Raw genomic sequence first — 23678 nt, forward strand, 5'->3', positions numbered from 1 at the left:
GTGAAAATGGCCCTATTGCAACCCCCCTGCACAGTTCCTGCTTTTTACTCCATCTGCAAGAGCTCTTGTGAGTGAGATTAAGGGTGGGGGTACACGCTCAGCAAATTTGCAGGTGTCTTTGCAACAACCAGCCCTGCCCAGTAGGTAGTAAGCAAGGCCAAGTGCATGGCTGTGGGATCCCTGGATGTCAGCTCCTGGCCAGCTGGTGAGGACTTAATGTGCTGTGCAGTACAGGACTGCTAGGACCACGGGAGGTATTTAGTCCAGGCTGCAAAGCCTAAAACTCCTCCTCTGTTTGTCTCAGGGCTGAGTTTAAAGTTTCTCTCTTTAGGCTGATGTACCATGCCCTCTGTTTCCTTGGTTGCTGTTGTTCACCTGGGGGTCAGGATTGAATTGTTCCTTCTTCTCCAATATCTACTTGTGCGCACAGAGAGATCTTTTTATATACATATGTGCATTTTTAATTTACACAAATGATTTTGTACTATTGATCTTTTTTTTTAACTTGTTTTTTTTAGCCTAACACTGTACTTTTAACCTCCATTCATGTTGCTATATGTGCATGTAGCTCTTTGCATCTAGAATATAGACCCGGAAATGGACTTGCTGGCCCCAGGCATAGGCACGCATACCTCCTTCCAGGAAACATCGTCAGATTGTTTGACAGGGTGGCTGCACTGGTTGAACCCCCAACAGTGGTTTTTGAGGGTTCGTGGCTCCTATACATCCTTGTCAGCATTCGGTATTACCCACCTTTCTGTTTATATCCATTCTGATGTCAGAAGGGAAATAGCTTGTAAATTTAATTTGCCTAGCTCTGCAAATAAGTGCTTCTGTGAATTTTCTTTTCAGATCCTTTGCCCATTCTTCTGTTGGTACCCAAGGCTTTTTCTGGTTGATTGGCAGATATAGCTCATACTCTCTAGATATTTAGGTCTAGCTCTAAAGATGGCAGATACTACCTCCATGCCTGCCGTGTTTGTTAACTTTTCCTGCAATGTCCTTTACTGACCAGAAAAACGCCAACACTTTGCCTTTGGTTTGTGCTTTCAGAGCCTTGCTTAAGAAGCCTTGCCCTAATTTCCAGTCATAAAGGCAACTTCCTACAGTGTGCCCTTGTCACCTTAATTTTTGAAATGCCACCCTGTGAATCCTGGGCACACATTTATTTCTGTTTGTTTTTTGTTTTTTTTAATTTGAGTGAAGCAAAAATCTTGAATATAGTTTTAATGTGTTTGCAATATAGTCTAGCAAGGAGTACATGCTGAGCATTGCATACTGCAGCCAGAAGTAAGCATGTCTTTTTTCTTTACCAGTGATTCTCAAGCTTTAGTGTTCATGGAATCACCTGGGAGCTTTGTGGCAAGGCAGCCTCTCAATCCCTGACAGAGACTCCCAATTGTTAGGTCTGAGCTAGGGCTCTGGAACCCGCTTTTTTATCCCGGTCTGGGGATCCTGACATAGGTGGGCTGTAGCTGGTACTATGATAGATGCTGTCTTACACGGGGTGAAGTGTATCACTCTAGGAAACACCACTGACAACAATCCAAATAAGAGACTTGGCGCAAAGGGAAAGTGATGGAAAGTTTACCTGCAGCCTTGGGTGGGGTACGGCAGTCACTGGAGAGGGAGTGTTGTTAGGTTGGGGGAGCAAGGCTGCTATCTGCAAGCCTGCTGAATATTTTATACCCCTGGCTCTTTTCACACTGACGCTGTTTCTAAAAGGCATTGGAGACCAGAAAAGGTTTTTCAGAGGCCATCGCCACCCTAATGATCACGGCCCCTCTCCTTTTAAAGGATCCCCCTGAAGTAGTAGCTGAAATGTGAGACCTTGGGAAGGAGCACCTTCCTAGGACCTGAGTTTGCTGCATGATAAAGGGTAAAAATTAGAACCAGAGAGACCAGGCAATTAAGATCCATGGACAGTTTCCAGGCTTTAAAAAAAAAAATGGCACTAAGATATAATTGCATTAAATTGCACAATCTTAAAACATGTTCCAAAGCAGCCTGGATGCCTTATTTAAAGGTGGGGCCTCTCCAGGTGAGTTCAGGAGCATATTCAATACTGAGAGAGACTGGTGTCCAGGACGGGGGCAGGCGGGAGTTGCGCTTAGTGCCCAGCCTGGGCTGTGGGGCTGGGCAGGGTTACTGGATGGCTCCCTCAGTCCCACAGAAAGTGGAGGAATTCATGAGGCTCCTGAGGACCTAACCACTCTCCTTATTGTTGTTGTTGTTGTGAACCCAGCAATTGACTTGTATTATCACATTCATCATCGTTGTTAGAGTAATAATAGTGATGCCCTCTGGATTCACATAGCAAGGTTTACACAGGACTTTCCCCTAGCTTATTATCTCTTAATAATGGCGGCCCTTTGTCCAGTGCCCAATGAAATGGATGCTTTACATACATTACTCTTAATCCTCCCAAGAAATCTATGTTTTTATAGTTGGGGAAACAGGCTTAGAACCACTAGGAGAATTTCCTTTAAGTCACATAACCAGTAAGCAGCAGAGCTAGAATCAGAGATCAAGTTTCAGGTTCTCCGATCATGTGCAGAATATTTAGTAATTTAAAGAAAATGGTTTGTTTTTTTTTAAACCCTCACACAGTTAAAATATAGCATATTTAAATTACTACTAAGTTGTATTAAGTTATGAGAAAGTTTTGTATCTATACACATGAAGAAACCACTGTGGAATCAATAGAGAAAAGCTTGGGCTCTCCATGTATTAATTCAGTAGCTCCAACTCTACCATTTATTAATTCAATGATTTGGGAGCGTTATTTAACCTCTCTGACCTCAGTTTCCAGATCTGTTAACTGGACACAATACCAATGCCTGTTTCCTATAGTTCTTAGGAGGATTACATGACATAATGCACATAAAGTGTTTAGGAAAGTATCAGGCCAGTAGTCAAACACCCAATCAATATGAGATGTTTAAAAAATGAACATGGTGAGATGATGGCATTTGCCTTGGCATTTTGGATGGATATGTACTTGCTTTGACCATGTACCACGATGTGTTTAGTCTATTAAACAATACATGCAAAGATTTCTTATTTAATCAGACCTAAATGTTGAGAGAGTCTCAGACGTGCAGGTACTCCCTTTTGATTTGAGCTTTCCCTAAATCGACAACCCTTAAACACCTCCCTCACTCTTGATGAGTTATGATGACCATGCACTATGACACGAAAAGTGCTTTTAGATCTTTTTTGCCACTGAGATCTCAGTGGAAACGAGATGTCCCAACAGCTGTTACAACGGAAGCTATCTGGTCTGCAGTGTAAATGTAGTCATGAGCACCCCCTGTCCTGGTTGACAGCACCCCCATCCCAGAGGAGAGGCCCACAGACGCCTGAGAGAGAAAGTCTGCTGGTCCATTCCTAAAGTGGCCTCAGTCTCCAAACAGCCACTTAAATGTCTCCTGGGCCACCTGTACTACTAGCTTTAATAATACTGCATTTAAGTAATAACATAAGGATTTTAGTTCTAGAAATCATGCAAGAAATATCTAAACTCGCCTTCATAGACCTGTTACAGCTAATGAAACCTTTTCAGACTCAATTCTTAATTCCTCAAAATTCACCATATTGTAATCAGTGGTATTAACGCCATAGTCCTCTTAAATCAAAATTAACGTGCACTGGAAGTAAATCTTCTAAATGGATCTGTCTTCTACCAGTTATGGGCATCACTGATTGAGTTCCAAATGCTGTCCATCTTCTTTGTAAGCTATGATTGAGACCCAGTGTCAATTAGCAGTGTCCAGGTTGTTTTTCTAGATTTGCTCTGACCCCACAGACTGTGCCGCTGACTGCCTGCTGCTGTCACCCTGAGATGACTCAGGTGGCTGGCTGACCCTGTTGGTCAGAATTCCCCTCTGGGCACAGTACAAGCCCTGGACATTTGTGCTACCGACACTCTGCATCCTGCCCTAACTGTGTAGAAGACTCTCATTCAAACACCTTAGCATGGTGGTAGCTATCATCCAAAACAAACAAATCTTTATTTGTGGCATTGCTTCCAAATTTCTGCTTTGCCTCTTACTACTATTATGTTTATACTTGAGAAACTAAACTTTTGAACTAAATACTAGATCTATTTCTGCCTCCTTACTGAATTCAAAGCCAAACCCAAGAAGCCATTTTTATTAAAATATACAAGCAACCATTTTTTATAAACTAACCTAACAACCCAGTTCATACCAATGTGGACTTCATAAAGTAGAATACCACACTTGTTCTACAAACAAAAATTTTGTTTTGAGACCCAAATTTTTAAAATTATCTTCTCAACTCTCTGTGCCAGAGAAAGTCCCACTTATTACCATGTATGCCTCGGGATACTCATGAAATGGAAGAACTAAAACAAGGATTTTTTTATTTTCTCATCTTTTTCACCTATATTTTCTCCCATTAGGATTTTCTCAAGAGGTAAGATAAAGAGTTTAGAGAAATTTTTGCCTTTAAACTCATTAACAATTTACCTTCGCCCCTGGGACCCATTAGTTAAAGGATCCATAGAGCTGCATCAACAGGAGAAGGGGGTCAAATGACAAATTCCGTGTAGCATCTGAGCTCCCCGGAACCACAGATCACAGGAAAGGAGCTGGCAGCAGTGTTCCCACCCCGAGGACCAGAAAGTAAATCCTTCTTGTGTATAATAACTAGAAGTCGTTCTGGTGGGTGGCAGAGCCCCAGTGTGTGGTTCGGATAGCCTTGTGCTATCAGATCACCTTCCGGAAGATTCTGGTCTATTTATCCATCAGAATTACAATTCTGTTCAGCACCCGCTATATATCCTGAGACTCCCAGTGTAATAAAATCAGTAATCTGTTATACAGAGGGTGTTTATTTGACCAAGAAAAGAAAATGGTTGTTGTGTTTTGTTAAAAATGTGGTGGGGTGTGGGAGATGGGGACATTGGGCTGGAACTGGACCATGTCATCTCCTCCTCTGTCATCAAAGTTTAACAAATCCTTGTGTTGGATCATTTACCTTTATAAGTGATCAGCTGTGCAGGGACTAAAAGCTTAAAAAGTGAAACGACAGTATTTCAAAATCAGAAGAAATGAGTTGGAATTGCTGAGAAAATAGATGTAATTGCCTATTTTACATTAAACGGTGCAATCATTCAAACATTAAAATGTTTAATGAGAGTTTAAATGTTTTTTGAGAATGTCTGATAAAAGATTAAGTTCTAAAAATTGCACAGAAAAATATATGGGCAAAGAGCCAAAGACTAGAGGGAACCATTCCAAGATGGCAGCTCATTCACTCCACGAATATTTGAGGGACTGTTATGTATAAGATACTGTTGTCGATGCTGACATTTGGTGATGAACCAGATAAGGAAGGTTCCTGCCCCCATGGAGCTTACACGCCAGTTGCGGGGACAGGGACAGCATTCCAGTTTTTTTGTTTTTTTGGTTTTTTTAATAGCACCTTTTTGAGATATATAATAATTCACATACCATACAATTCACCCATTTAAAGTGTACAGTTTGATACATGTATTTTGGTACGTTCACAGAGTTGTGCAACCATCACCACAAAGAGCTTTACAACATTTTTGTCACTCCCAAAAGAAACCTCATGCCTATGAGCCGTCACTTCCCATTGCCCTCTCTCACTCTAGCCCCTGGCAAGCACACATTTTTCTATCTCCATGGGTTTGCCTATTCTGGATGTTTCATATAAGTGGAATCATATATTATGTGGCCTTGTGTGTGTGACTTCTGTTACTTAGTATAGTGCTTTCAAAATTCACCCTGTTGTAACACGTGTCAGTACTTCATTCCTTTTGTTTGTTTGTTTTTGCTGAATAATGTTCCATTGTATGGATATACCAATTATATTTACCCATTCATCCACTGATGATCATTTGGGTTTTCTCTACCTTTTATTATTATGAATAATGCCGATGTGAACATTGATGTACAGGTTTTTGTGAGGTCATATGTTTTCATCTCTCTCGGGTATTTGCCTAGGAATGGAATTGCTGGGTCATATAGTAACCGTGTTCAATCATGAGGAACTCCCAGACTCTGTTCCAAAGTGATTGTACCATTTTGTAGTCTCACCAGCAATGTTTGCAAGTTCTGATTTCCCCATGTCCTTGTCATAGTCAACGTTCATTATAGTTTGTTGGAGCCACCTGAGTGGGTGTGAAGAGGTGACAGAGAGGACCATTGGATTTTACCTGTGTGGTTGGCTAGATGATGACCACCACCTGAAGGGAGGAGCAATTATAGCTTCAATTTCAGAAAGGATTTCCACTTTGTCACTGTTACGCTGGAGAGCTTCTTAGATGTGTACATTAGTTTTCATCAAATTTGGGAAGTTTTCAGCCTTTATGTCTTAGAATATTTTTCTCAGCTCTTCTCTCTCCTGGTACTCCCATTATGCATATGCTGGTACACTTACTGATGTCTCACATTTCTCTAAGGCTCCGTTCATTTTGATTCATTCTTGTTTTCTCTCTGTTCTTTGGATTGTGTAATCTCTATTGATGTAGCTTTAAATTTGCTGATTCTTTTTCCTGCCCATTCAGATCGACTGTTGAGCATCTCTAGTGAACATTCCATATTATTTACTGTACTTTTCCACACCAGAATTTCACTTATTTTTCATTTCTTCTTATTGATATGCTTTATTTGATGAGATATTGTCATCATACTTTACTTCTTGAAACTTGATTTCCATGTGGTCATTGCCTGTCCTTGGAAACCCTGTGTCCCCCTCACCCACTACCTTCCACTCTCCTCCTAATGTCACTGCTGTCCTCACTTTATGATACTCATTCTCTTGCTTTTCTTTATAATTTTACCATTTTTTCCCATTAATTTTAAATTTACTTTTATATTCTAATAAAAGCCCTTAAGAATTTAAATTATCCTTTCAGTAGTGCTTCAGTTAAAAACCATAAATTTTTTAATTTTATTTTTTAGTTCTAAATATGTTCTATGTTCCATTAAAGCTATTCTGTGTTCCATTTGTTCACTCTTGTGTCATTTAGAAGTATGTTTTAAATATTCAAAATTTATGAGGCTTTTTAAAAAAAAAACTTAAAATTTTTTTTTTCTTCATCATAGGTCAAAAAATACCATCTATATGATATCAGTTATTACCTTTTCATTGAGGCTATTTGTAACCTAATATATGGTCAGTTTTTGTAATTTTCCACGTATTTCGAAACAAAATGTGTGCTGTAGTCATAGGATCCCATGTGTGTCCATCTCTGCTTACTAATTGTGTTCCGTTCCTATCTTTATAATTTTTCCAATGTTTTGTGCTACTTGATAGACCAATTGGTGTTAACACATCTCTCACTGTGATTACAGATTTCAATATCTCCTTATAATATGTTGATTTCTACTTTCTATGTTTTAGGGTTGTGGTATTTATGTGTATACAAAATCAGAATTGTTAGTTTCCTGTCAAACGTCCTAGAGGCCTGATCTTTTATTACTATGTTTGGACCTTCTTCATTTTCATTTCTAATAATGCTTTTTACTTGAAGGTGTGTTACCTTTCTTCTGCTTGTTGTATTAGTCAGTGTTCTCCAGAGAAACAGAACCAACAGGAGATAAATATTTATTTGTAATAAATATATTTATTTTTATGGAGAGAGCATGGGAGAGGGAGAGATTTTAAGGAATTGACTCACACAGTTGTGGAGACTTGGTGAGTCCAAAACCTGCAGGGTACGCTGGCAGGATGGAGAACCAGGGAAGGGCTGCAGCTCAAGTCCAAAGGCCATGGGCGGACTTCTAGGGAGCTCAGCCTTTCTCTATTAAGGCCTTCAACTGATGGGATGAGGCCCACCCACATTATACTGGGTAACCAGCTTGACTCAGTGTGTACTGATTTAAATATTAATCCCATCTTTAAAAATGCCTTCACAGGAACATCTAGAGTAGTGCTTGGAAAACTATCGGGGTACTGTGGCCTAGCCAAGTTGAAATATAAAAAGTAACTATCACACTTGTTATCTCATTTTCCATCCTTTTACACTTAGCCTTTCTCTGCTTTTAGGCTTAAGTAGTTTTGATTAAATAGCATAAAGTTAGAGTTTTGGTTTTTTTTATCTGATCTGACAATCTGTCTCTTAACTGGTCTGTTGATTGCACTTACATTTATTGTGCATATGCGGAGTTAGTTTTTTCTACCTTTTTATTTTGTGTTTTTCTGATTCCACTTTCGTTTTTTCCTGGCTTTTCATAAATTGATGGTAGAGTAAATAAATATACACCTTGTTTCTTCTGCTGGTTTGAAAGGTATATGTTCTGTTTCTTTTATTTATTAATTACCTTTGAAAAGTTAACAGGTATAATTGACTTAAAGTCTAAAGCAGTGCTGCTCAAAGCATGGGCCACAGATATTTGCCTGTCCAAGAACTTTTTTGTGCCAGTTCACAGTGAGATTAGTATAGAGATGGAGTTTTGCAGCACATAAGAACAGAAAGTGAGACCTTGGATCTATAAGAGAAGGGAAGTGGAAACTCAAGCTCCTAGATACCAGAATGAGCACTTTCTGAACAGCCACCCAGCAACCACAGCTCCAGGTTTTACTTTCTTCCCTGTGTTTTCCCACTGGGCATTTCCTTTACTTCCTTGCTAGTTCAGCGATATATGTAAGGGAATGTGGATTATATTTTACCAGCACCTCTAGCCTTATAGTGTGAGAAGCTTAAGTCTGTCTAGGCTTCAATGTTATATTATTGGACGTGGAAATCTCCCACAATGTATATTTATCATCAGGAAATAATTTAATATATTTAATGTAAAAGAAACAAAAGCACCCACCTTTACAGAGGGCTAAGGTTTCCTTCCCCTCCACAGTATAAATCTTCCCCCTCCTGGCCTGGCCCTGTCACCTTGGTGGCCAGGAATGTGCATCCCTCTCCATGTTAGACGAATGTTTCTGCCTTATAACTCTTGACAGGAAACAAGGGCCGCCTCTCATGATAATACTATGTACTCCCGTTCCCGCCTCCCTTGCAGCTAAGCCACAGGCAGGAGATTTCAGCTCCATCTGTCAGACTTCAACACAGGAGCTAGTGACCTAAGAAACAAGGGATGGCGAGTTTGCTTTCTGGACAAGTGACAGGACCCCAGTTTGCCAGACTGATTTCCTGGCATTACCAAGCAGGAGTGGGACTGTTGCCAGTCATGGGACACCAGTCAGAAGTGGGGGGAATACCTTGCAGCAGTGGCAGCAATTTGTGTGGGATTTGTCTTTGGAAGCTTAGGGTCAGGTCTCCCAGCTCCCCTCAAAAATTGTGAGTCCCCAGTACCTTTCTCTACTTAAATCAGGGTTACTCTCTGCAGCTTGCTACTAAGAACTAAAAACCCAAGTGTTCCATTTATCCATGGTAAACTTCCCATTTCTACTGAGCCAGCAATACATGTGCTGTTGCAGAAGGAAACCCCAGGCAGATTGTTCACCATTTTACACACAACACTGAGCTTCCTCTCCCCCAGTTTTCAGGCCTTCAAATGTATTCCTTTCCGTAGTATCCAAATACAAGCCTTGTCACCTGTTTGTTATGACTACAGGATATCCAGCCCCTTCCCAGGTCTTTCTGAGAATTCTTGGAGATCTTTGAATGCATCTTGGTTGTCACCTCTTACCTCATGCTCTACCATGTGGCTCCCAGACACAATCCTGAGCACTTCTGTGGGCTGCTGTCCCAGCACCGCTTACCTCAGAGCACAGGTGTGGCCACAGGACTTGCTCCCCAACGTGACCTTGAGTTACACATGTGAGCACGTCAGAAAGAAACTACTGTGCAGAAAAGACAGATTTACAGCTGCAATCTTAATGGTCATCACTATTGCCTGGCCCAGAGAAGCGCTCATCTCAGTGGACTCTGCTAGACGTGTATGCAGAAACTCACTTCCATTGGTGAATAATTGGGAGTTGGTTGTCTGTGTGTTACTGTGTGAAGAAATAAATTAGGGAGAAATCAGACTGAGACCTTCCCTAACTTCACTGGCTCCGCAGAGACATCTGTACGTTACTGCAAATGTGCTCTAATACAAGCGTGGTGGTACATTTCCGCAGTCACAGGATCTTAATTTTAATGAATTCCACTTCTCTCATTTTCTTTAGGAAGTGGAATTAACATTCTAACATGAACTAGAAATGCTAAATTGTTAATAGCCTCCCTAGAGTTTCACTTCTTGCTATGACACCTTCAATAATTTAATCTTGGTTTAGGCAGAATGAAATATCACAGTGTGGGCTCCTGAGCTGGAAGCTCTTTAAATGCTCTTCAAGAACAGGAAAATCTTTTCTCTCCAACTCTCAAACAATGACAAAATCAATTAAGAGAGCCCATTAATTATTATCAGAGGCAGTGCTATAATTTTTAAAAAATCATAATGAGGTAATAATTTATAACATTTACTCATTTAGATTTGGATGTTTTATGAATTTTGAAAATGATATTGATTTTGTTCCTTCTGACATAAACACACGATTCTGTCTTCCAATCTTTTACTACACACTGCTGTAGTATATTTCATTGTAAGAAAAATTTCACTTATCCTTTAGTATTATGAAATTCTGTTATCATGTCTATATCAAATTAGTCAGGGATAAATTATTTAGAATTTTGAATATTTAAATAAACTTGTTTATCTACAGGTTAACATATATATACCTGAGGACAGTGGCTTTGCTAATCACATAGATCACAGAAATGTTTAAAATCATCTTTACTCCCCTGACATTCATCATGAATTTTTTATTTGTAATCAGAACTTTTTTTTATTTCCCCTTATTTTAAAATTATCTGTTCACTTTTGATAAGGACTTGGAATCTGAGCTTTTTGGAGACTATTTGGGAAGTAAATAAACTGATGCTGCAACTGGGCAATATTCTAAATATTTCAAGTACTTTGAAACTAGTTAAAATAAATGACTCATAACAATATGCTGAGTTTTTATTAAACTACCTCTTTAGATCACAGACTTAATTACTCAGAGAATAACCTTTCACTGCTTAGTTCCCATCAGCTATCCGTTCTTTTGTATTCTTTCTTTTAAAGGCCACCAGACAGTTAAAAGCCAAAATGGTAGCCCAGTCTCCACTGGCATCCCTGTTCTCGCTGTTATTCATGGAATATGAAAAGCCCTAATTACTAACTTGCTTAAACAATCTCATGAGGTCGAGTAAAATATTTTTTGTTTCCAATTAATGTTGAGTTGAAGAAAACTCCATTTATCTCTGAGAGAAAAGTTCATCTTTTGAACTGATAGTCAAACTTTTTAAATATGTCTGTTCGGTAGTCAAACATCTTTTATCTCACTAATACAGATAAATCTGGTTTCCTGTGAGAACATATGAAATGCCTGCTTTCTTCATCCAAGTGCTTCGAATGGTTGTCATTTCCCCATGTTCTTGCTCTGACTCTGACATCCTCAGCATGACCATTCATTACCTGCGCTTCAGTATAGATCTTCAATAGAAAAATTTTAATTAATATTATAAAAATATTAATCAAGAGACTCAGGTTATTTTAAAACCTTAAACTGAGATTTACTGTAGATAAGCAATATCAAATAACTCTTAGAAATAAAGCGGCCCTTCCCAAGGGGTATTGCATTCATCGTGGATTCAAACTGACTTGTTTTTCAGACATGTTTTGTCCTTATAAATATTTTGATTCTAAAATCTTTTAGCAATGACATAGCTGACAATGTCTCTTAAAATAGCAGCCAGACTCTTGATTTTGTTTGTTTTTTCGCATTTCTTCATTTGTATTGATACTTAAAGATGCATTTACTCAGATGTGTTCCTTTGCAATGCCGTAAACATAGCACACCAGAAATCTGTTTCTGTAGAAAACAGTGATCAGCCATCCCACCTAGTGCTAAAGCTATTGTCTAGTTGAAAGTTAAATCAATTAGAATTGGTGTGAAATCTTTTCAGGTGGCTATATACCTTCAACAAGCGAGTGCTCACGTGTATTATCAGTTCCTGGCGTTTAACTTAGAGCTGAATAGAAGGGATTTGGGGTCTGGGAAGACACAGTCCATTGTATTTTGTCCTTAGGTTAAAATGCACATTTCCCATCATCTTAAAAGTTTAAATAGCATTTCATTTAAAAATGAAATAAAATGCCAGTCGGTTAAAAGAGGGGGGAAAAAAAACAGTATAGTATTCTTCACATCAGCCGTGCCATCCGGCAGGGTATCGCTCTCTCGGGTTTCGCTCAGTTCTGCCTGACTAATGAAGGCAGCAGGCAGTGTGCATGATCCCTGAGCCAGAAAGGATTCCGAAATCACACCTTTCCATTTTGGAGTGAAACACAACTGCTTCCTCTGGCCCTTCCTGGGTCCTGTTCCATCCCTATGGCTGCACAGTCTTGAACAAGTCCCTGAACATTTTCTTTTATTGCTTTATGGCTCAATATTCACATGGAGTTAGGGGTTTAACAATTTTGTTCTTTCTTTTTTCCCTGATCCCAAGGTCTAATATTAAGGTCAGAGAAAAGAAAAAAAAAAAAGCCAATTCAACAAATACTTACCTCTTATATACCAGACTTTGTTCCAAGACGTGGGATGTGTCAGTGAAACAACACAGGTGTAAATCCCAGCTCTTGTGGACTTGACATTCCAGTGGGGAGAAGCAGGCAGTGAACAACAAGCACACTAAGTGAATGAGTTCTACAGTATATCAGGAAGTGGTTGGTGCTAGGGAGAAAATTAAAGGAATGGGAGTGCAAGGTATGCAGGGGCCGACTGCCATTGAAAAGGTGATATTTGTGCAAAGACTTGAAGTCGGTGAGGGAGCCAGCCATGTATGTGTGGGTGAGACGATGCCAAGCAGAGGAAACACCAGGGCAAGGCTCTGAGATGGGAGTGCGTGTCACTTGCTCAAAACCCAGCCAGGCCTGGCAGCTTCCAGGAGCAGCAGGGAGGCCAGCGTGGATGCAGCCGGGTGGGGAAGGCCAGGTGCTCGCTGCGGTGTCAAGGAGGAAGCTAACTGTGGCTTGGCCCCAGGTGGTGGCAGCAGGGGTGATGAGAAGGGACCGGATTTTACGTGTGTTTTGGAGACAGAACTAGATTTTGAGACAGGTTAGATATGGGGCGTGAGAAAGAGAAAGGAGTCAAGACTGACTGCAGGCAGAGTAGACTTGGTGTTCAGTGTTCAAGATTGGGTGTTCAATTGTCCTATTAAGTTTAGAACAAGTTCGATTTGAGATGCCTATTAGGTATATACATAGATGGCATAATTTGACTTCTCCTCCCAGCCTTGGGATTGACTTGGTCTTGGCAAGGCATGCACAAAGGCTCAGAAGTTTCTGGAATCTCCTTGCTATCACACAGAGACGATAAGCTGAAAGTTAGGCCCAGTTCCTAGAGCATGACCTATAACCCCAACCGTTAATATGCCACTCAAAAAAAAGCCTAACAGAATGCAAGATAATGAGCATATGTTTCTAGAACCTTGATTCCCTGATTCACTTTTTAAGAATAGAAAATCAACTCTTTTAGAAATGCCAGTGCTTTAACTGCTTTAGCCACAAATCCTTGTGTCCTGCGTGGGAGGGTGTCACCAGGTCATTCTCCTGACTGGGACCTTGGTGGCTTTCTCACCAGCCTCTGGGTGTGCTGTGGGAGGGGCCGGGAGCCTCATCCGGCTCTCTTGTAGCTGTGTGTGTGCCTTTGCTAGACCTTGATTAAGATAAAGCTTCTCCCAGGTGCATTAATATTATTCCAGGAGTGTTCCTCAACCTCAGAATAGTTTTAATATAGAAATCTTATTGCAAATGAAAACTTATTGCAAATCCTGTAGGGTTCACTTGTTAATTTATTGTCATCCCTTCAATATGATTATGTTAAATAATGCCCACTATAAACATGCATTTAGAGGAAAGCCATACAACGACAAATATATCTGTAGTAATAAAGGTTCCCCATCTAAAAACTTGTTTTAGAAAAGCAAATACCCATTAGTTTTCACAATTTAGAGCTGCCGTGAATGTTCCAGAAATAAATATCTGAGTAACATTTACCTCTTCCTTAGTCCCTGCATTTTCAAAGTTTTATGCCAACCTCATTTGTCCAGTGGTATATAAATCAGACAGCCCCATGGTTGCCCCAGGCTTTCATCCAGTCAAAGAAATGCAACCAAGGCCCTTATTTTTCAATTTTTCATCTACTAACTTTGTACCTCCTAAAAATAAATCTTGTACCGGCAAGTGTGTGATGAAGCTGGTGTTCAAACCCTGCTCTTGTCAGTGAAAATTGGTTCAGCCCCTGTGGAAAGTATCTGATGGCGTGCTTCAGGAGCCATTTTGTGGCTAATAACCTTGACTCAGTAATTCTCAGTTCTCAAGAATCTATCCTAAAGAAAGCATCCGAAACTTGAGAAATCTTTTGTGTATAAAATTATTTATAATTCTTAGAAATTGCAAGCTATCTAAAAATCCATCAGCATTGGCATGGTTAGGTAAATTATATTATATGCCTTCCATGGAATATTTTAGTCACTCAAAATTATTGGAGTACATACAGATTAGCAATGTGGAAACATATGTGGGCTATCACGGCTGGAAGTAAAGCAGCACAAAAACAGCATGTTCACTGGGGTTATAATTACTCCCCCTGAAGCAAAGGATCAGAGAATGTAAGAGCCTCCCCATCCAGATCCTAGACCTCCAGCTGTTTCAATTAAACATCACTGCATTAACCGTTCACCCCAAAATGCATTGATTTTAAACAAGAGCCACTTTCATGGCTCACGACTCTGCAGGTCAGCCACCAAGGCTTGGAGTCTCTGGTGATTCTTTTGCTGGTCTTAACTGGGCTCTGTCATGCATCCCTGGTCAGCTGCAAATCAGGCAGGTGGCTCTACAGGTCCGCTGGGTTGTCCCACATATCAGGGGCCTTGGCTGGGCCAGTTCTTCTCCAGCAGGCTAGCCCAGGCTTGTTCCCATAGACAGAGGCCCAAGAGGCAGAATGGAAGTGTGCAGAGTCTGTTGAATCCCCTGGCTTGGAACTGGTACAGCATCAGTCATTTCCATCACATCCTATTGGCCAAAGCCCAGATTCAGGGTGGGAAATAGACTCTCCCTCTGGCTGGGTGGAGCTGCAAGGTCACCTTGTCAGAGGTGTGGATACAGAGAGCAGAGTGATTGCAGCCATTTTTGCAAATGTTCTACCCACCAACTCACTGAGTTGTCGAGGTTCCTTCTCTAGAGAGCTCAGGTATTTCACACCTGATGCTTCACCCCAGGATGAGATCCAACTCAACCCCCCCGCAGGCTGCACCACTTGGGATTGGCTGTGGTGCCCATTCCGACTGCCCAGTCCCCTACCAGGCCAGTGCTTGAGTATTTTCAACTGACTTCCTGATTGACCTGCTCTGACTGGAGGAGCCCAAAATGCGTGCGAGTATACAACCTTCCTGGGTTATCGCTCTCCCCATATAGTTTAGAGAAAAGAACTAAGTTGTTAAATGTTTTAATCTTTAACAATAAAGGGCTTAATTATAGTATCTGGGCCCCTTATTTCTTACTTCGAGATCAAAATCTTGTTTTTTATTTAAGGGGGAGAATTGGAAGATCTAAATAGTTCCCAACAGCACAGCGGTTCTCAACCTGTGGGTCGTGACCCCTTTGGGGGTCGAACGACCCTTTCACAGGGGTCACCTAAGACCATCGGAAAACAAAAAGATATTTACATTACAATTCATAACAGTAGCAAAATTACAGTTATAGAGTAGCAATGAAAATAATTTTATGGTTTGGGGTCACCACAACATGAGGAACTGTGTTAAGGGGTCGCAGCATTAGGAAGGTTGAGAACCGCTGCAACAGCACTAATTCTGGCTAATTTATTCATGTTGAAGACAAGAAAATATGAACGGAAAGGCACAATAATGGTATTAATAATGTAATCACTCACTTTTGGAAACTGACCAATATGGGATTGAATGGAGAGCCTTAAACTCCTGATTTTGTTATCTTTAAACTTTTAGAAAAAGCTAATACTTCCCCCCTTGAGTCCCAAAGTTGTCTCTCCTTATTGACAGAAAAACTGAAATCGTTTATCCATCGGGAAAACCAAAAGCCAATTTTTATAAGTATTACAGTTGCTTTCTGGTTTGAGCATATGTATTAATTAGCCTGTGAGCCAAATATTATTTTACATCTGTCGCATTTTAAGCTGAATGTCATTTGCCATGTATGTATGTATGACACTGCCTGGGTGTCTGATTCTTATATTCGTTAGCAGAATCAAATGTGGTACCCTGAGTGGAGCGGGGCAGTTTTTTTAATGTGCTGTAAACCCATAAGGCCAATGCTACCTGGTCAATTGTTGACCGAGGACGTATTGATTTGCATTAGGCCTTTGACCTACAGGTGCTGAAAGTATGGGTGTGACGTTGTCAGGAGAGCATCGTCCACTTCCTTTGTCCCCAGGAATCCTGAGCTAACGTTAGGCTTCTCTGTAAAGTGATAACGCATTAGCCCAGCCAGGACCTTCTGGGAGCCTCACCATCCTTCCTCCTAGGGTGGGAGAGGCTGTGTTGGGCAAAGCACATTGCTTCTGAAAGCAGCAGTGTGGTCCATCAGAAAGCCCCTAAGATGTCGGAGAAATTATAGGAATTTTTTATATAGCTAATTATAGGAATTTTTCTTTGGTTTCAATTGACTTCAGTGGTTCTTAACCTAAGGAACTTTTAAAAAGTGCCGGCCTGATTGATGAGCTCTCGCAAGACCTAGGCCTCTTCCCAGGCCCGCAGTCACCGAGGAGAAGGCCGTGTTCAGTTCAGCGGGCAGATCCTGAAGCCCCAGTGGCGAGACACCGGAGGAGTTCGAGTCCGGCATCTCCCACGCTCTCCCTGAGCTGGGAATGAACTCGGACCTTAAGGCTGAGCTACGGAGCCGGATATAACAGCAGCCAAGGAAACTGAAGTTGGTGGCAGTTGGAAAGCTACTATAATCTTTGTTCCTGCTCCTCAACTGAAGTCTTTCCAGAAAATCCAAGTTCAGCAAGCACGTGAATTGGAGAAAAAGTTCAGTGGGAAGCACATTGTCTTTAATGCCCAGAGGAGAAATCTGCCTAAGCCAACTCGAAATAGCCGTACAAAAAATAAGCAGAAGGTCCCAGAAGCTGCACTCTGACAGCCGTGCACGGTGCAATCCTGGAGGACTTGGTTTTCCCTGGAGAATCCACGTGGAACTGGGTGGCAGCTGGCCCAGAAAGGTCCGTTTGGATAAAGTGCCACAGAACAAGGTTGAGACTTTTTCTGGCATCTATAAGAAGCTCACGGGCAAGGATGTTAAGTTTGAATTCCCAAAGTTTCAGTTGTAAACAAAAGTGATTAAATAAAATATCACTCACAATAAAAAAAGAAGGAAAAGAAGAAAAAGTGCTGGCCCCTGGTTCCCGAAGATTCTGACTTGCTGGGTCTGGAGGGGCCTGGAAATCTGTATTTTCAAGTTGGAATGTTCCGAGGAAGAAAGGTCTGCCAGTGCTTTTAAGAGGGCCTAACATCAGCGCCCTTGTCTCCCCTCCTTTGCCCATGCAATGTGCTGAAAAACTTCATGGGACCCTCACATGGCGTGGCTTCAGTCTCCAGATAAAAAGCAGAGACACGCTCTCTGTTCTGCTTTCAAAGTGTTTGTGGCAGGAAGAAGCCCCCGCCCCCTTACACACGCACACCCAGCAGGTACCAGGCATGCCTGGTTGCATAGGCAGGGACCAGGGTTCCAGAAGGAATCCAGGATCTCAGAGCTCACACACAAGAAAATTAAATAGCAAATAAGTGCTGACCATAAGCACAGCAGGCGTCATAGAGGCTCTAGGAGGGAGAGAAATGTCTGGAGACACTGGGCCCTTGAAGGATGTACAGGCTTCGATGAGGCAAGGAGACAGCGCCTTCCTGGCATGAAGGTGGCACGTGATAGCATCTGCCCCGCTCTCTGTCTCAGGCTCCATTTGCAGATAGGCCTCTGCTTAGGCAAAGCTGTGAGATGAGGTCTCACTGCTGTGGTCACTTCCCATTTCCACAGCGTGATTCTTCCTCTGTCCTCCCTCCAGTGACCCCCGTCCTGCGTGTTCTAATTCAGCCTGGATGTTATCTCAAGGCCCTTTGCTCCCTGGCCCTGTCTCCTCCTCCTCCACTCACCAGCCTCCAGCCAGGAAGACCAGGTCCTCGCTCCTGTCCTTTGTTATCTTTGCGGAGGTGGGGGGGGGGGCTCCACTTCCCCCTCCCCCGCTCCCCTCCCCAGGCCTGTAGTTCCTCTGCTTTCAATGCTCTGCTCTCCCTCTGTCTCTGTGCATGCCTCCCTCCCCTTCTCCTTTAGACCACAGCACAAATGTCACCCCCCCACCAAAGGCCTCTGATATCTCGCTGATAATTCTTTTTTCACCAATGGCACCTCCCCACACAGTCCCCAGCTAGCAAGCTGAGTTTCCCGTGCCTGTTCTATAGGCAGGACAGATGTTCCCAACCTAAGGCTCAGCCAGGAAGCTCAGCTCTGGTTTAAGAAGTCTGGGGCCTGTGGCCTCGGGCAACCCCCAGGCTGGTGCTGCTGTCCACCCCTGTGGTGGACGCTCGCTCGGGTCAAGATCCTCAGAGGGTTTGGCTTCCAGCCGTGCTCTCCACTGCCCTCTAAGGACCCCTTCCCTTGGTTACAGACTGAGTTCTGTATTTCCTTGTCATCTTGGTTATAGGCTATGCAACCTTTCAATGTTCTTGGACAAAAGGGGGGACTTCTCGCATCATTGCTGCTGGCCACATGGACCTGAAGTCACATTATCATTATAAACACATCTGACCACTTCCTTTCCCATGAAACTCTCATGATTCCTATGAACAGAATAAACCCGTAGCATTTCATAGAAAGGTTGTCAGAGCCGGCCCCATGTGACCTCTCCTCCTGCATCTCTTAGCATCCTCCCCTGCAAACCACCCGCAATGCCACTGCCTCCTCTGCATCCTGGACTCCCCACGCCCCTTCACACCTTCATGGCTCCGTTCACACTGTCCTCTCTACAGGGGCTCGTTTTGCTTCCTCTCCACAAACTGCATCTAATCCTTCAAGATGCAGATGAAATGTCACCTCTGCCATGAAGCCTTCTCCACCTGCCTCACACCTGCCATCTGCCAATCCCAGGTGACTGCCTGTGCTGCCTCCAGTGAGTGATGAGTGGCTTCTCTCTGCCTGCCATAGTTCACGTGATTCATCTCCCCAGCAACATCGAACCTGGCACCAGCTGGCAAGGGAGTCTGGGAATTGTAGTTTCCAGGGTTCCTGCACACAGCCACAAGCATGGAAGGGGAGGGACAGTCCTCACCTCAAGGGATGACGTTTAGCATACATGTGCTGCCGTCCCTGCCCACAGAGAGCTCCTGTCCTAGACGAGTCTGAATAATCGTGGGCAGCACTGGCGCGTGCTTTATAGTGTTGCCTCCGAGTCAGTGAGCACCTCAGCCATTGACCTCACTCGTTATGACCCCTTCCCAGTGCAAGTCCACTGGTCACTGACAGCACCGCTGAGCTAGGAAGGGCACACTGAGGGGTGGGAGCCCGTTGGAGATGACGGACGCCTAGAAGAGACACGATAGAACCGGAAGCATGAGAGCAGAGGCTTTAAGGCACACTGTGAGGGTTCAAATCCCAGCTCCTCCACTTCCCAGTTGGGTGGAAGCTACTGAAGCTGTCTCAGTTCCGCCATCTGTTAAGGGGAGGTTGTTTAGGTTACAGGGTGTTGTGTCCACTTGTTGTATGGTTAAATGAGTTCATGCATGTGAAGTGCCTGGTACGTAGTAAATCTTCAGCAAACTTAGCCGGCATCATCGTCATGGCTGCCATCATCATCGTCACCACCGTCATCATCCCTGTATTGGCACACAGCAGATACCTTACCAGATCTTGCCCCAAAATATGGTTGCTCTAGTGGAGGATTGAGGGTCGGCGTCTGGGACCGGTGTCAGACCGACTGGCCGCCCTCCTGGGCTCCAGCGCTGCACACCTGAACTCTGCATTTCCTCTGGACAGTGACGAGAGGTTGACACATGTGCCCCCGGGACCCCTCCTGCTCTGTCCACCGCGGACACCGCAGCCACCTTCACCCCGGGCTCTGGGGGACCCGCAGGATACTGCTCGGGCTCTCATCCCTGTGAAAACTCACCTCAGCTTTGGCCTTTTGTCAGCAAAAAATGTTTCTGTTCAGGCACCAAAGTTATATTAAACTCACCTTATCTTTTGTGGATATTCAGTAATGTTAAGTTTCTGAGGGAATTGTGTGGCAGTACTTATTATTATTGTTAGTGGGTGTTGGGTCCAGATGCTTGTAAAAATCTAATTAAGAATTCAGAGGCTGGAGTCGCCCTCGGGGAGTCAGTCATTTATTCTGGCCATTTTAGTGCAGTGTCTCCCTCTAATACCTGAAACAGTAAACTCAGTGAGTAATAGCCATGGTTTTAAAACAGGCTGTGCACTCAGATGATGGTGTGTTACTCCAAAATTAGGAACATTTTAAGTTTGTGGTTTACCGTTGCCATAACAACAGCGATAGCAAAACAAAATAATTTAAATAGCTAATTTAATGGTTTAAAAGTTTCTAAATGCATGGGGGATGCAGGTATACTAGAAAAGGTGGAAAGCCTCAGGAGCGCCCAGCAGCTTCCAGTGCCCCCTACACCCCGCCCCCACAGTGAGCCTGGGGCTCTGGGTGCCCGATGGTCAGACGTCAGACGGGGGTGCCTGCTCCATTGGGAACCGGAACAATGAGGGAGGGGCCCAAAGGTTCGCCATCTTTGGCCATCCCAACATTTCAAGGCTAGTTTGGACACTGTTGCCCTTCAAGGAATTACTTTGAAGAGGGTTTCTTTTCTGAGTAAACCCAGCCACCAGGCTGGTCCATGCGAGGGTTGGGCAGGTCTTTGGCTGAGGCTACATTGGGGTACAGTAAGTCAGGGGCTCGCAAAGCATTCCTAGGGTCATGTATTCAGTATTCGCTATGTTATCAGCAAATCACAAAAGCTCCGAGTCAAAATGGTGTCGGCTGTAATGGTGTAAGCTGTTGCCTCTCACAGAAGGGAGTCCATAGAAGCCAGGGGGTTGGGGAATGGGGGGACATGACCCATGGCTCTGCCCGCTCCTCCTCCTCGAGTCGCCTCCTACATGAGCTTCTATCTTGGACGTAGCAGGACATTGGCAGCCGTTCCAGACAGCGTGCTGAGACAGACCCTCCTGAGGCCCCCCACGCCCTGCCTGGGTCTTAGAGAAGGGAGCCTTTCCCAGGACCCCCAGCACGCGTGCCCCAGAGTCTCATTGTGCAGATTCGGGTCAGTGTCGGGGCCGGGAAGCAGCGGAGCAGGATCTGCTCAGACCGGTCGGAAATGACCCCTGGAGCTCCAGGGGGCTCAGCCTCCCTGAGGCAAGCCCTGTGGACGGGGAGTGCACGCCCGATCAAAACCGGGGCTCCGTGAGGAAGGGGATAGTGAGAGATGGAGGCTTTATGGTCACAGAGTTGTCCACTACATCCTGTATTTTGTCTTTTTTTTGTGGAAAGTTACTTGAAGTTGAGTTTTCCCACAAAGCTATATACAAAGAATGACTAGACTCAGACTGAATTTTAGTCCAATTCTTACCTCATCAAAGAAATCACTGTTTGTTCCCTTTAAGTCTTTTCACACCCACCTCAGACTCAAGCAGCCTGAAAGCAACTCTAGAGACATTTAACCTAATCATTATATTTATACCAGCTCACAGGATCAAAATCTAAAAGAAGTTTCAAGATACTTTAAGAAAATAAGTCATGTTGGCCCTGTCCTCAAATGTCCCCACATGTAGCCCTGGCAAATAATAAGATTCTGGACTAAACTTTATGAACAAACAGGACTTCGCCTCAGTGCAGTACTTCACAGTCGACTCTCGTTTGTGTATTTAGACTCTAGTGAGTTTGACTATCGTCCTAGGAGGGGAGGGTTTGAGGCTCCTCCTGTGAGTATTTGGTTAAGAGAAAAATTTCTGCTTCCACAAGCCCCAAATCTCTAGTGGGGAAAGCAGCCCTCTCCTCGAAGAGCTCTCGAGCCCCCAGGGAGTTTTACTGGCTCAGGGGTGAACAGAGAATCAGAAGTGTGTCCTCCTCCACCCGTCACGGCCCTGTGTCCTGCTCTTTGCTGAGTGAAATCGCACAAACCGAGTTTCGCTCCCTGGGGGCCCCATTTGATCTTACTTTGGTTCTGAATTTTGGACCAAGAAAAATCAATGTAAAGATAAGCATCATATTCCATTGACAGCCGGAATCCACAGCCCAGGGGCGGAAAACGGAGGACGCGGCGTTGTTTTCTCTCTTCATGCCATTTCAGTTCGTGAGCCAGCAGGAAACTGTATCCCCTCTGCCGCTCTGTCCCGTTTCCCCGCTTCCACCAGGTGAAACAGGACAAGTTCTGTCCTGCCTGTTGGGAGAAGCAGGCCCCGAAGTCCCTTACTGCCGTCACCTTCCTCAACCCGCTAGCCTGACCTGCTGGGTGACCTTCACCTCCGCATTCATGCTGCTCTTCGTATTATTCCTCCCAGGTTCTGGCCCCACCCCGACCTTCCCGTTTCCCATTGAGATTTTGACCAGGCTCTGCCACGAGCTCCTAGAGTCACTGCCAGGCCCTTTGACGGGTGGGGAGTGCCTGCTGACTGGGAACTTGCACAGGCTTCTGCGTCGGCCTCTCTGACATATTCCACGAGCAGTTTGCATGAACCTTGCGTGCATCGTGCATCGCAAAACGAATGCAGCGTCCTCTCATGAAGGCAGACATAGCCTGAGCCTCCAGACCTGGCAGTCTCGGGCCCTGGAGAGGCACAGTGGAGAGAAGACAATGGGTGTCCCTGGAGAGCAGTTTGACCTCTGCCTCCTGGATTGCTGTCACTCTCGGCTGAAGGCCTTGCAGAGGAACTAAAGACAAGAATCAGGGAGGGATGATGTGGACAGAGAACAGGCCCTGGGTGTGAGAAGGCCTGAGCATGGAATAGAAGGAAGGTGCCCTGTGGTTTCCATAGGAAGCTTTGATTCCAAATCTGTGTTCCTGCGGCACCCCTGAGCGTATGCTTGGCACCATCTGTCTCTACCAGGCTCCAGCCTCCCTTCCTCCTTAGCCATGGCTGTGACTGCAGCCTGAGGTGTTGCCTGGGCTCTGGAGAAGCGTTTCTCCCTCTCTTTACCTTGTGCACTCCCTCTTCCACTTAAGAGCTGGATAACATTTGGGGCAGCACCCAGGCAGACCCTCTGCTGGCTGTCACAGCCTCAGCATTCCAGCTGCGCTCAGTCACTCCATTGTCTGCTTTCCTCCGTGGCTTATGGCAGGTTAGTGGCCTCTGAGCTTTGGGTTGGGTGGATCTAAAAAAGGAACGTCGTGTGGCTACCAGATTAACTGCGTGCCAGATCCAGGCTCTGGAGCTTTGCTCTGTCCCAGGAAAGCTGCCTACGAGCCTCACTCAGCCCCTCTGAAAAGCAGAGATAAAAATAAGGCCCACCTCAGAGGCTTATTACAAGGATTCAAGGAGATAATACCTGAGAACTTCACAAATGTAATAAACCATCTGTTAGGAAATTGTTCTCTCTCTCTCTCTGTCTCTCTCGCTCGCTCTCATTCTCTCTCCCTCTCTCCCTCTCTCCCTCTCTCCCTCTCTCCCTCTCTC

At 43.9% G+C, this 23678-nt stretch overlaps 1 protein-coding gene and 1 pseudogene across 1 annotated transcript in view; both read left to right on the forward strand.

The window, feature by feature from the left end:
- The window catches only part of LOC109375445 (40S ribosomal protein S7 pseudogene), a 51518-nt pseudogene extending 34175 nt beyond the window's left edge, over positions 1 to 17343 (forward strand).
- Positions 1 to 23678, forward strand: part of ULK4 (unc-51 like kinase 4) — a 438917-nt gene that overhangs the window by 388507 nt on the left and 26732 nt on the right. The gene's annotated exons all lie outside the window — the stretch shown is intronic.

Source organism: Hipposideros armiger, unplaced genomic scaffold (assembly GCF_001890085.2).
Source record: "Hipposideros armiger isolate ML-2016 unplaced genomic scaffold, ASM189008v1 scaffold_18, whole genome shotgun sequence".
Lineage (NCBI taxonomy): Eukaryota > Metazoa > Chordata > Mammalia > Chiroptera > Hipposideridae > Hipposideros > Hipposideros armiger.